This window comes from Oncorhynchus gorbuscha, unplaced genomic scaffold (genome assembly GCF_021184085.1).
Source record: "Oncorhynchus gorbuscha isolate QuinsamMale2020 ecotype Even-year unplaced genomic scaffold, OgorEven_v1.0 Un_scaffold_692, whole genome shotgun sequence".
NCBI classification, from domain to species: Eukaryota; Metazoa; Chordata; class Actinopteri; order Salmoniformes; family Salmonidae; genus Oncorhynchus; species Oncorhynchus gorbuscha.
The window spans coordinates 276,034-289,272 of NW_025745767.1; the positions used below are offsets into that span (position 1 = coordinate 276,034).

General features: G+C 51.1%; 1 pseudogene; it reads left to right on the forward strand.

Annotated features, from left to right (window-relative positions):
• LOC124019830 overlaps positions 1–13,239 on the forward strand; it is a 109,450-nt pseudogene that overhangs the window by 57,664 nt on the left and 38,547 nt on the right.

The window sequence follows — 13,239 nt, forward strand, 5'->3', positions numbered from 1 at the left end:
GAGTGTTGGACTAGTAACCGGAAGGTTGCCTAGTGGTTAGAGTGGAGGGGCGGCAGGGTAGCCTAGTGGTTAGAGTGGAGGGGCGGCAGGGTAGCCTAGTGGTTAGAGTGTTGGACTAGTAACCGGAAGGTAGCCTAGTGGTTAGAGTGTTGGACTAGTAACCGGAAGGTAGCCTAGTGGTTAGAGTGTTGGACTAGTAACCGGAAGGTAGCCTAGTGGTTAGAGTGTTGGACTAGTAACCGGAAGGTTGCAAGTTCAAATCCCTGAGATGACAAGGTACAAATCTGTTGTTCTGAACAGGCAGTTAACCCACTGTTCCTAGGCCGTCATTGAAAATAAGAATTGGTTCTTAACTGACTTGCCTAGTTAAATAAAGGTTAAAAAAAAAGAAGTTAAATTGATGTTGTCTATACTTCTACAGTATATTAAAGTTAACTGGGCTTTTAGGTGTAATGTATATCTTCTTGCGTGATGGAATAATGGCGCATTGCGTTCCCTTCATGGATTCTTCTAGTGGGTAGATCTTCACAAACTGGCAATGATAGTTAAAGCTCTTCTGTGTGAGGCAACTGATCATTAGACTACTCCAACACTGTTGTCCATGTTTCACGCTACGCCGACCAGGTGTCTCCTCGCACCTTTGTTGGTTTAAGCAAGGAGTACTTCAAGAGTTTTGTAGACTCGTTTCATTTAGCCTAACTCAACACTCTCTCTCTCTGTCTCTCCTCCACAGCAAATGGTGATGAGCCTGCGCGTTTCAGAGCTGCAGGTTCTGCTAGGTTACGCGGGCCGCAACAAACACGGGCGAAAACATGAGCTGTTAACCATGGCCTTGCATCTCCTGAAAGCCGGCTGCAGCCCTGCCGTGCAGATGAAGATCAAGGAGCTGTACTGCAGACGCTTCCCCACCAAGATGGGCTCTCCCTCAGAGCTGGTCCTGCCCGGACCACACTACCCTGCCTCGGGAGGAGGGGGCACCGCCGGCCTCAGCCAGCTGGCGTATGAGGGTCACGGGCACGGGGGAGTACCCTCGCCGGCTGCCCTGCTGCCCATCTCGTTGCTGGGGCCTGGCAAGCACGAGCTCAGCGGGCTGGCGCACCACCTGCCCACCTCGGCCACCCTGCATCCGGTGCACCCAGACGTCAAGCTGCAGAGGCTGCCCTTCTACGATATGCTGGACGAGCTCATCAAACCCACCAGTCTAGGTAAGGGTGTCTGTGGGTGGCTGGTGTCTGTGGGTGGCTGGTGTCTGTGGGTGTCTGGTGTCTGTGGGTGCCTGGTGTCTGTGGGTGGCTGGTGTCTGTGGGTGGCTGGTGTCTGTGGGTGGCTGGTGTCTGTGGGTGGCTGGAGTCTGTGGGTGGCTGGTGTCTGTGGGTGGCTGGTGTCTGTGGGTGGCTGGTGTCTGTGGGTGCCTGGTGTCTGTGGGTGGCTGGTGTCTGTGGGTGGCTGGTGTCTGTGGGTGGCTGGTGTCTGTGGATTGGTATGTGTAGTGTTGCAAAACTACCGGTAATTTACCAAAGTTACCAGAATCATCAGTAATTTGGGTAATTAACAGATAATCTATGTTGATAACTTTGGTAATGAATACGTGAACTTTACAAAAAATATATTCATATATAGTATTTATTTGTTATATATCTGTGTCCATATTGTCCAATAGTTTCTAGTAGATAGACTATATGGTGACAGAGAAAATAGACTAATTCATGGAAAAAGCATCTAATTAATAACGGTTTAATTTTTATTGACTCTGCAACTCTTCCGACTATTGACCCTTTTCACAACTTCATGGTTGTTTGATCAATTGGACTGTAAAGTTCCCAAATGTAAGAAGACTCGGATTTTGGCGAATGCTTTCTAATGATCCAAAGTCACGCTGTTGCTACTGCCTGTAAACACACAGTCTAGTTCAAAGTGAATGATGGCAGGCCCTACTGTCTGTAAACACACAGTCCAGTTCAAAGTGAATGATGACAGGCCCTACTGCCTGTAAACACACAGTCCAGTTCAAAGTGAATGATGGCAGGCCCTACTGTCTGTAAACACACAGTCCAGTTCAAAGTGAATGATGACAGGCCCTACTGCCTGTAAACACACAGTCCAGTTCAAAGTGAATGATGTCAGGCCCTACTGTCTGTAAACACACAGTCCAGTTCAAAGTGAATGATGTCAGGCCCTACTGCCTGTAAACACACAGTCCAGTTCAAAGTGAATGATGGCAGGCCCTACTGTCTGTAAACACACAGTCCAGTTCAAAGTGAATGATGGCAGGCCCTACTGTCTGTAAACACACAGTCCAGTTCAAAGTGAATGATGGCAGGCCCTACTGTCTGTAAACACACAGTCCAGTTCAAAGTGAATGATGGCAGGCCCTACTGCCTGTAAACACACAGTCCAGTTCAAAGTGAATGATGTCAGGCCCTACTGCCTGTAAACACACAGTCCAGTTCAAAGTGAATGATGGCAGGCCCTACTGTCTGTAAACACACAGTCCAGTTCAAAGTGAATGATGTCAGGCCCTACTGTCTGTAAACACACAGTCTAGTTCAAAGTGAATTATGGCAGGCCCTACTGTCTGTAAACACACAGTCCAGTTCAAAGTGAATGATGGCAGGCCCTACTGCCTGTAAACATACAGTCCAGTTCAAAGTGAATGATGGCAGCAGGCCTGTGTGGCAAATGGCTTATTTGCATAAAGGCCTACTGTATCACTGATTGGCTATGGTGCTCCAGTCTGTGTCGTCTGGACAATAGGTTTTATTTACTGCAGTGTTAATTGTTCAAATGCACAGATGTTTTCCCTCTATATATTACTGTAGCATTTTCACAAATGCTAATGAAGTGGGAACATCTGAAAATGATCATATCTATGTGCTTATCAGTCCATTTAGAAGCAGGCATCATATTCTTACTGGAGGCGTATATGAACATATTTTAACAAGAATTCATTGTTGCTAAAACTGTGTCAGTTCCACGTTAATATAATAATGATTCATGCTCTACCAACTGGGGGCCATACGAGACCATACGGGGCCATACGGAGCCATACTGAGCCATACGGGACCATACGGGACCATACGGGACCATAAGGAGCCATACGGAGCCATACAGAGCCATACGAGAACATACGGAGCCATACGGGACCATACGGGACCATACAGAGCCATACGGGACCATACGGGACCATACGGAGCCATACGGGACCATACGGGACCATACGGGACCATACGGAGCCATACGGGACCATACGAGACCATACGGGACCATACGGAGCCATACGGGACCATACGGAGCCATACGGGACCATACGGGACCATACGGGACCATACGGAGCCATACGGGACCATACGGAGCCATACGGACCATACGGAGCCATACGAAACCATACGGAGCCATACGGAACCATACGGGACCATACGGAGCCATACGGGACCATACAGAGCCATACGGGACCATACGAGACCATACGGGCCATACGACACCATACGGGACCATATGGGACCATACGAGACCATACGGGACCATACGGAGCCATACGGAGCCATACGAGACCATACGGGACCATACGGAGCCATACGAGACCATACGGAGCCATACGGGACCATACGGAGCCATACGGGACCATACGGGACCATACGGGACCATACGGGACCATACGGAGCCATACGGGACCATACGGGACCATACGGGACCATACGGGACCATACGAAACCATACGGAGCCATACGGGACCATACGGAGCCATACGGAGCCATACAAAACCATACGGAGCCATACGGAACCATACGGGACCATACGGAGCCATACGGGACCATACAGAGCCATACGGGACCATACAGAGCCATACGGGACCATACAGGACCATACAGGACCATACAGGACCATACAGAGCCATACGGAGCCATACGGAGCCATACAGAAATATTTGTAGGCCTCTTAGGCTGTGCATGCCCTGTCTTTCTAAGTAATCTATCTATAATAACATGTACAGTTGCATCTCAACACTGCTCTTTATTTTGAAATGTCCCGTTCTATTAGATATGCAAATGCTGCATCACACCCCACTGCACCTTGTATGATAAAACACCTCCCCTTTCAACCTGCACCAGCTTCCCTGCAAATATATGAAAATGTCTACAATTTCCTACATTAGCATTTTGATGGAGTAGGATACCGGATTGTGATTCATTTGCCTCCGGTTGCATGTACAAACACACTGCCCACAACACTGTCCTCTCGCACACATCTCTACTCTCTCCATCGCACTCGTTTTGACGTGCTGTGTTGTGTGATGAAATCCTACAGCCATACACCTGTGCCTACAAAACACGTCCCCCATCATGTGACTGTTAGGCACATGTATACACACACACACACACACGCTCCTCCACACAAACTCTTACCAAACCTCATAAAAAAACAGTGACCCATTCAAATAAATAATGCATTTCAATCACACGTGTCCCCCAGGCAGAGAGAACAGCCCGAGGTAGAGAATGGAGCTGCTTTCAGTCATTGAAGACCTGATTCCTTCCCTGCACGGTGTGGTAATGAATTATCCACCGCCGTAGTTTTTGAGGAGATGACCCTCTTTATCCTAATAATAATGGCAGGACAGTAATGAAGCAGCTTGATTAATTAATTTGCCTTCCCAGATGGACCGAGGGGAGCCTCTCTCTTTCTCTCTGTTTATCTATAGTTATATTCCTCTCTCTCTCTTTTAATCTCTAGCTCTATTCCTCTCTCCTCTCTCTCTCTCTCTTCCCCCTCTCTCTTCCCCTCTCTCTTCCCTCTCTCTCTCTCTCCCTCTCCCCCCTCTCTCTGTTTATCTATAGTTATATTCCTCTCTTTCTCTTTTCATCTCTAGCTCTATTCCTCTCTTCCCTCTCTCTCTCCTCCCTCTCTCTGTTTATCTATAGTTATATTCCTCTCTTTCTCTTTTCATCTCTAGCTCTATTCCTCTCTTCCCTCTCTCTCTCTTCCCCCTCTCTCTTCTCCTCTCTCTCTCTTCCCCCTCTCTCTTCTCCCTCTCTGTGTTTATCTATAGCTCTATTCCTCTCTGTGTTTATCTATAGCTCTTCCCCCTCTCTCTGTTTATCTATAGCTCTATTCGTCTCCCTTCCCTCTCTCTCTTCCCCTCTCTCTGTTTATCTATAGCTCTATTCCTCTCTCTTCCCTCTCTCTCTTCCCCCTCTCTCTGTTTATCTATAGCTCTTCCCCCTCTCTCTCTTCCCCCTCTCTCTCTTCCCTCTCTCTCTGTTCATCTCTAGCTCTACCTCTCTTCCCCCTCTCTCTGTTCATCTCTAGCTCTATGCCTCTCTTCCCCCTCTCTCTATTAATCTCTAGCTCCATGCCTCTCGCTTCCCCCTCTCTCTGTTCATCTCTAGCTCTATGCCTCTCTCTTCCCCCTCTCTCTCTGTTCATCTCTAGCTCTATGCCTCTCTCTTCCCCCTCTCTCTCTATACATCTCTAGCTCTATGCCTCTCTTCCCCCTCTCTCTGTTCATCTCTAGCTCTATGCCTCTCTCTTCCCCCTCTCTCTATTAATCTCTAGCTCCATGCCTCTCGCTTCCCCCTCTCTCTGTTCATCTCTAGCTCTATGCCTCTCTCTTCCCCCTCTCTCCATCTCTAGCTCTATGCCTCTCTCTTCCCCCTCTCTCCATCTCTAGCTCTATGCCTCTCCCTTCCCCCTCTCTCTGTTCATCTCTAGCTCTATGCCTCTCTTCCCCCTCTCTCTGTTCATCTCTAGCTCTATGCCTCTCTCTTCCCCCTCTCTCTGTTCATCTCTAGCTCTATGCCTCTCTCTTCCCCCCTCTCTCTCTATACATCTCTAGCTCTATGCCTCTCTCTTCCCCCCTCTCTCTCTATACATCTCTAGCTCTATGCCTCTCTTCCCCCTCTCTCCGTTCATCTCTAGCTCTATGCCTCTCTCTTCCGCCTCTCTCTCTATACATCTCTAGCTCTATGCCCTCTCTTCCCCCTCTCTCTCTGTTCATCTCTAGCTCTATGCCTCTCTCTTCCCCCTCTCTCCATCTCTAGCTCTATGCCTCTCCCTTCCCCCTCTCTCTGTTCATCTCTAGCTCTATGCCTCCCCCCTCTCTCTGTTCATCTCTAGCTCTATGCCTCTCTTCCCCTCTCTCTGTTCATCTCTAGCTCTATGCCTCTCTCTTCCCCCTCTCTCTCTATACATCTCTAGCTCTATGCCTCTCTCTTCCCCCCTCTCTCTGTTCATCTCTAGCTCTATGCCTCTCTCTTCCCCCTCTCTCCATCTCTAGCTCTATGCCTCTCCCTTCCCCCTCTCTCTGTTCATCTCTAGCTCTATGCCTCCTCCCCCTCTCTCTGTTCATCTCTAGCTCTATGCTCTGTTCATCTCTAGCTCCCCTCTTCCCCTCTCTCTCTATACATCTCTAGCTCTATGCCTCTCTCTTCCCCCTCTCTCTCTGTTCATCTCTAGCTCTATGCCTCTCTCTTCCCCCTCTCTCTCTATACATCTCTAGCTCTATGCCTCTCTCTTCCCCCTCTCTCTCTGTTCATCTCTAGCTCTATGCCTCTCTCTTCCCCCTCTCTCTCTATACATCTCTAGCTCTATGCCTCTCTTCCCCCTCTCTCTGTTCATCTCTAGCTCTATGCCTCTCTTCCCCCTCTCTCTATACATCTCTAGCTCTATGCCTCTCCTCCCCCTCTCTGTTCATCTCTAGCTCTATGCCTCTCTCTTCCCCCTCTCCCTGTTCATCTCTAGCTCTATGCCTCTCTCTTCCCCCTCTCTCTCTGTTCATCTCTAGCTCTATGCCTCTCTCTTCCCCCTCTCTCTCTTTTCATCTCTAGCTCTATGCCTCTCTCTTCCCCCTCTCTCTCTTTTCATCTCTAGCTCTATGCCTCTCTCTTCCCCCTCTCTCTCTGTTCATCTCTAGCTCTATGCCTCTCTCTTCCCCCTCTCTCTGTTCATCTCTAGCTCTATGCCTCTCTCTTCCCCCTCTCTCTTTTCATCTCTAGCTCTTTGCCTCTCTTACCCCTCTCTCTCTGTTCATCTCTAGCTCTTTGCCTCTCTTCCCCCTCTCTCTTTTCATCTCTAGCTCTTTGCCTCTCTTCCCCCTCTCTCTCTGTTCATCTCTAGCTCTTTGCCTCTCTCCCCCTCTCTTTTCATCTCTAGATATTTGCCTCTCTTCCCTCTCTCTACCCTTCTCTGTTCATCTATAGTTATATTAATTTCTCTCTGTCTATCATTAGCTCTCTTGCCCCCCTCCCTTAACCCCACCCCTCTCTGTTTATTGCTAGTTATCTTGCCCACCCCTCCCCCACTCTCTCTCCCTCTATCATTCGTGTTCTCACTCTCTCTCTCTCTGGCGCTCTCTCTCTCACTCACTCTTGCATTCCCTGATTATCGCTGGCTCTGTTTCCCTCCATCTCTCACTCTCTCACTCTGTTTATCTCTAGCTGCCTTGTCCTCCCCCCTCTCTGGCTGTGCCTCTCTCTCTCTCTCCCACCCCTCCCCCTCTCTGGCTGTGCCTCTCTCTCTCTCTCCCACCCCTTCCCCTCTCTGGCTGTGCCTCTCTCTCCCATCCCCCACTCTTTATCTTCACCCTGCCTCTCTCTACCCTATCCCAGCTCCCTCTCCCTCCCTTTCTCTCTTCTCTCCCTCACTCTACCCACTCCCTCCTGCTCTCCTCTCCCTCACTCAATTCAATCTCTCTTCTATCCCTCACTCTACACACACTTCCCTCCCTCACTCAATTCAATCTCTCTCCTCTCCCTCTCTACTCTACCCACTCCCTCCCTCTCTCCTCTCCTCTCCCTCCCTCACTCAATTCAATTCACTCTCTTTCTTCCCTCCCTCCCTCTCTCCTATCCCTCACTCTACCCACTCCCACCCCCTCTCCCTCACTCAATTCAATTCACTCCCCTCCCTCCCTCAGTCCTTCACTCTACCCATGCCCTCCCTTTCTCCCTCCCTCTCTCCCTCCCCCTCTCGCTCCTCTCCCTCCCCTCTCCAGTCTGTGCAGCAGCCTGTTCTCCTGTTGAAGGCCTGTAATGTCCTGAGTCTTATCAGTACACGTTGTTGGCCTCCAGTTACCCCAGCTCCCCTCTGTAAAGACTGGTTAATGTAGCAACTGAGGACCCGCTCGGCTCTGCTCATTAAATAGGCCACATTCATGTTTGTCGAACTCTAAACTCTTCATCACCAACACCATCATCCTCTGCCAGGGAGCCATGCCTCTGTGTTCATTATGGATATCAATGTGGCATGCATACATTATACATTATTTTAATCACCATATTCTTGGGAAATAATGTAGGACTATTTCAAATTTGATGAGCTTTCCATGAATAATAAATATTTCTGAGACTTTCTCCTTTGAATGTTTCTTTGAAAGTCATGAGTAGGAGGGGGAGATGTTTGTATTGAAATACAGAGGTGTCCTTTTGTTTTTGTGGATTCAGGGTCTTGTAGACTCCTCATATAGCCTTCCTCAGTGCGGATTGTTGAAAACACATCGAGTACGATTCCTGAAATGTCTCTAAACTCTCTGGTCAAACAAGATGGCTGCCCCCACCACATCTGGTCAAACAAGATGGCTGCCCCCCGCCACATCTGGTCAAACAAGATGGCTGCCCCCACCACATCTGGTCAAACAAGATGGCTGCCCCCCACCACATCTGGTCAAACAAGATGGCTGCCCCCACCACATCTGGTCAAACAAGATGGCTGCCCCCACCACATCTGGTCAAACAAGATGGCTGCCCCCACCACATCTGGTCAAACAAGATGGCTGGCTGGTCAAACAAGATGGCCCCGCCACATCTGGTCAAACAAGATGGCTGCCCCCCGCCACATCTGGTCAAACAAGATGGCTGCCACATCTGGTCAAACCGCCACATCTGGTCAAACAAGATGGCTGCCCCCGCCACATCTGGTCAAACAAGATGGCTGCCCCCGCCACATCTGGTCAAACAAGATGGCTGCCCCCCGCCACATCTGGTCAAACAAGATGGCTGCCCCCCGCCACATCTGGTCAAACAAGATGGCTGCCCCCCGCCACATCTGGTCAAACAAGATGGCCGCCCCCCGCCACATCTGCCACAACAGAGCCCTGAGAAGGTGGCAGATGTGTGAACAGGTTTAAGAGGCCTCTGAAAGTACCTTAACTCAGCTCTTTAAGGGCCAAGGAGGAATTTTTATTGGAATGCACAACGTTGGCGTTACACAACTTCATGTGTTTTGTTTTCATCAACATGGATATTTTCATGACACACCATGCAGACCCCAGAAGGCTGTGACCACACACACACACACACACACACACACACACACACACACACACACACACACACACACACACACACACACACACACACACACACACACACACACACACACACACACACACACACACACACACACACACACACACACACACACAAAGAAACAAATAGAACCATCACAATCTTCTCACTAGTCAATACACACCCAATCCCTCAACGCAAGCCACCTCTTCACTCAGTAGACAAAACAACACCTGACCTCACTACACACAACACCCCTTCACTACACACAACCCGACCCCCCCCCCCTACTGAACACAACCCCTTCGCCCCCCTTCACTACACACAACCCTACCCCCCCCCCCACCCCTACTGAACACAACCCCTTCCCCCCTTCACTACACACAACCCAAGCCCCCCACCCCTCACTACACACAACCCCCCACCCCTCACTACACCCCCCACCCCATCCTCTTCAATGTGTTCTCCGTACATCACCTCACATAGCAGTGATGGCTGCCAGGCTGGGAACAGCCACCACTCTGACCTAATACCAGGAAGCGTGTGTGTCGCTGCAGCAAGAGCTCTGGAATGTGTTAATTGCTACTGTGTAGAGTAGAGAGGATGGCTGCACAGGTCTCTCAGTATAGGGACAATAAAGGCTCATTATGGCTGTTGGGGAAAGGGAAGTCGATTTAGTCTGGAAGGTTCAGTTGTTGGGGGGGTTGGTATGGCATCCATGGTTACCTGTTACAGTGATGGAGCTGAACGGAGCAGTCTGTTACCGTGGTGGAGCTGAACGGAGCTGTCTGTTACCGTGGTGGAGCTGAACGGAGTGGTCTGTTACCGTGATGGAGCAGTCTGTTACCGTGGTGGAGCTGAACGGAGCGGTCTGTTACCGTGATGGAGCAGTCTGTTACCGTGGTGGAGCTGAACGGAGCGGTCTGTTACCGTGGTGGAGCTGAACGGAGCGGTCTGTTACCGTGGTGGAGCAGTCTGTTACCGTGGTGGAGCTGAACGGAGCGGTCTGTTACTGTGATGGAGCGGTCTGTTACCGTGGTGGAGCTGAACGGAGCGGTCTGTTACCGTGATGGAGCTGTCTGTTACCGTGGTGGAGCTGAACGGAGCGGTCTGTTACTGTGATGGAGCGGTCTGTTACCGTGGTGGAGCTGAACGGAGCGGTCTGTTACCGTGATGGAGCTGAACGGAGCGGTCTGTTACCGTGATGGAGCTGAACGGAGCGGTCTGTTACCGTGATGGAGCTGAACGGAGCGGTCTGTTACCGTGATGGAGCTGAACGGAGCGGTCTGTTACCGTGATGGAGCAGCGGTCTGTTACCGTGATGGAGCTGAACGGAGCGGTCTGTTACTGTGATGGAGCGGTCTGTTACCGTGGTGGAGCTGAACGGAGCGGTCTGTTACCGTGATGGAGCTGAACGGAGCGGTCTGTTACCGTGGTGGAGCTGAACGGAGCGGTCTGTTACCGTGGTGGAGCTGAACGGAGCGGTCTGTTACCGTGATGGAGCTGAACGGAGCGGTCTGTTACCGTGATGGAGCGGTCTGTTACCGTGGTGGAGCTGAACGGAGCGGTCTGTTACCGTGATGGAGCTGAACGGAGCGGTCTGTTACTGTGGTGGAGCTGAACGGAGCGGTCTGTTACCGTGATGGAGCTGAACGGAGCGGTCTGTTACTGTGGTGGAGCGGTCTGTTACCGTGGTGGAGCTGAACGGAGCGGTCTGTTACCGTGATGGAGCTGATGGAGCTGTTAATGGAGCGGTCTGTTACCGTGATTGAGCTGAACGGAGCGGTCTGTTACCGTGATGGAGCTGAACGGAGCGGTCTGTTACCGTGGTGGAGCTGAACGGAGCGGTCTGTTACCGTGGTGGAGCTGAACGGAGCGGTCTGTTACCGTGGTGGAGCTGAACGGAGCGGTCTGTTACCGTGGTGGAGCTGAACGGAGCGGTCTGTTACCGTGATGGAGCTGAACGGAGCGGTCTGTTACCGTGATGGAGCGGTCTGTTACCGTGATGGAGCTGAACGGAGCGGTCTGTTACCGTGATGGAACTGAACGGAGCGGTCTGTTACCATGATGGAGCTGAACGGAGCGGTCTGTTACCGTGGTGGAGCTGAACGGAGCAGTCTGTTACCATGATGGAGCTGAACGGAGCGGTCTGTTACCGTGGTGGAGCTGAACGGAGCGGTCTGTTACTGTGATGGAGCGGTCTGTTACCATGGAGAGCTGAACGGAGCGGTCTGTTACCGTGGTGGAGCTGAACGGAGCGGTCTGTTACCGTGATGGAGCTGAACGGAGCGGTCTGTTACCGTGATGGAGCTGAACGGAGCGGTCTGTTACCGTGATGGAGCAGTCTGTTACCGTGATGGAGCTGAACGGAGCGGTCTGTTACCGTGATGGAGCTGAACGGAGCGGTCTGTTACCGTGATGGAGCTGAACGGAGCGGTCTGTTACCGTGATGGAGCTGAACGGAGCGGTCTGTTACCGTGGTGGAGCTGAACGGAGCGGTCTGTTACCGTGGTTGTGCTGAACGGAGCGGTCTGTTACCGTGATGGAGCTGAACGGAGCGGTCTGTTACCGTGATGGAGCGGTCTGTTACCGTGATGGAGCTGAACGGAGCGGTCTGTTACCGTGATGGAGCTGAACGGAGCGGTCTGTTACCGTGATGGAGCGGTCTGTTACCGTGATGGAGCTGAACGGAGCGGTCTGTTACCGTGATGGAGCTGAACGGAGCGGTCTGTTACCGTGATGGAGCGGTCTGTTACCGTGATGGAGCTGAACGGAGCGGTCTGTTACCGTGATGGAGCTGAACGGAGCGGTCTGTTACCGTGGTGGAGCTGAACGGAGCGGTATGTTACCGTGGTGGAGCTGAACGGAGCGGTCTGTTACCGTGGTGGAGCTGAACGGAGCGGTCTGTTACCGTGGTGGAGCTGAACGGAGCGGTCTGTTACCGTGATGGAGCTGAACGGAGCAGTCTGTTAAAGTGATGGAGCGGTCTGTTACCGTGATGGAGCTGAACGGAGCGGTCTGTTACCGTGATGGAGCTGAACGGAGCGGTCTGTTACTGTGGTGGAGCGGTCTGATACCGTGATGGAGCTGAACGGAGCGGTCTGTTACCGTGGTGGAGCTGAACGGAGCGGTCTGTTACCGTGGTGGAGCTGAACGGAGCGGTCTGTTACCGTGATGGAGCTGAACGGAGCGGTCTGTTACTGTGGGTGACCGTGAGAGGAGCTAAACCGTTTTGGCTCCTTTGTGTGAGTGATTAGTACCAGATCTCGTGTGTCTGTGTGAGCGTGTGTGTATTGTAATGTATAAAACAATGGGATGATGCCACTGACTAGCTAATAGACTCCAGCTGGTCTTTGCTCCACTGAAGAACTAGAACTCTCATCTCCTCCTCTTAGCCAGTACTGACTCCAGAACAGATTCTCCCTAGCATATAGTTCCCTCTCATCTCCTCCTCTTAGCCAGTACTGACTCCAGAACAGATTCTCCCTAGCATATAGTTCCCTCTCATCTCCTCCTCTAAGCCAGAACTGACTCCAGAACACATTCACCCCAGAAAGAAAAGGTACAGATGTGAGCCCACTCTCCTTTTACCATAAGAGCTGATCTAGGAACAGTGTTTGCCATGCTTTTGCTGTCAGAAGCAGCTGTCCAGTATAGATCTAATAGATGGAGGTGTGTGTGTGGGGAGAGAGAGAGAGAGAGAGAGAGAGAGAGAGAGAGAGAGAGAGAGAGAGAGAGAGAGAGAGAGAGAGAGAGAGAGAGAGTGAGAGTGAGAGTGAGAGAGAGAGAGAGAGAGAGAGACTGTGAGAGCTTGAGGGGGAGAGAGAGAGCGAGCTGAGAGAGAGAGAGAAAATAACAGTCTATTTATAGCCTGGGCGCCGGGAGGAAGAAGACCATTGCTAGGAACCAACTGCTGCACTCGAGGATCACATGGATGCTTGTATTCTTTCTACCATCT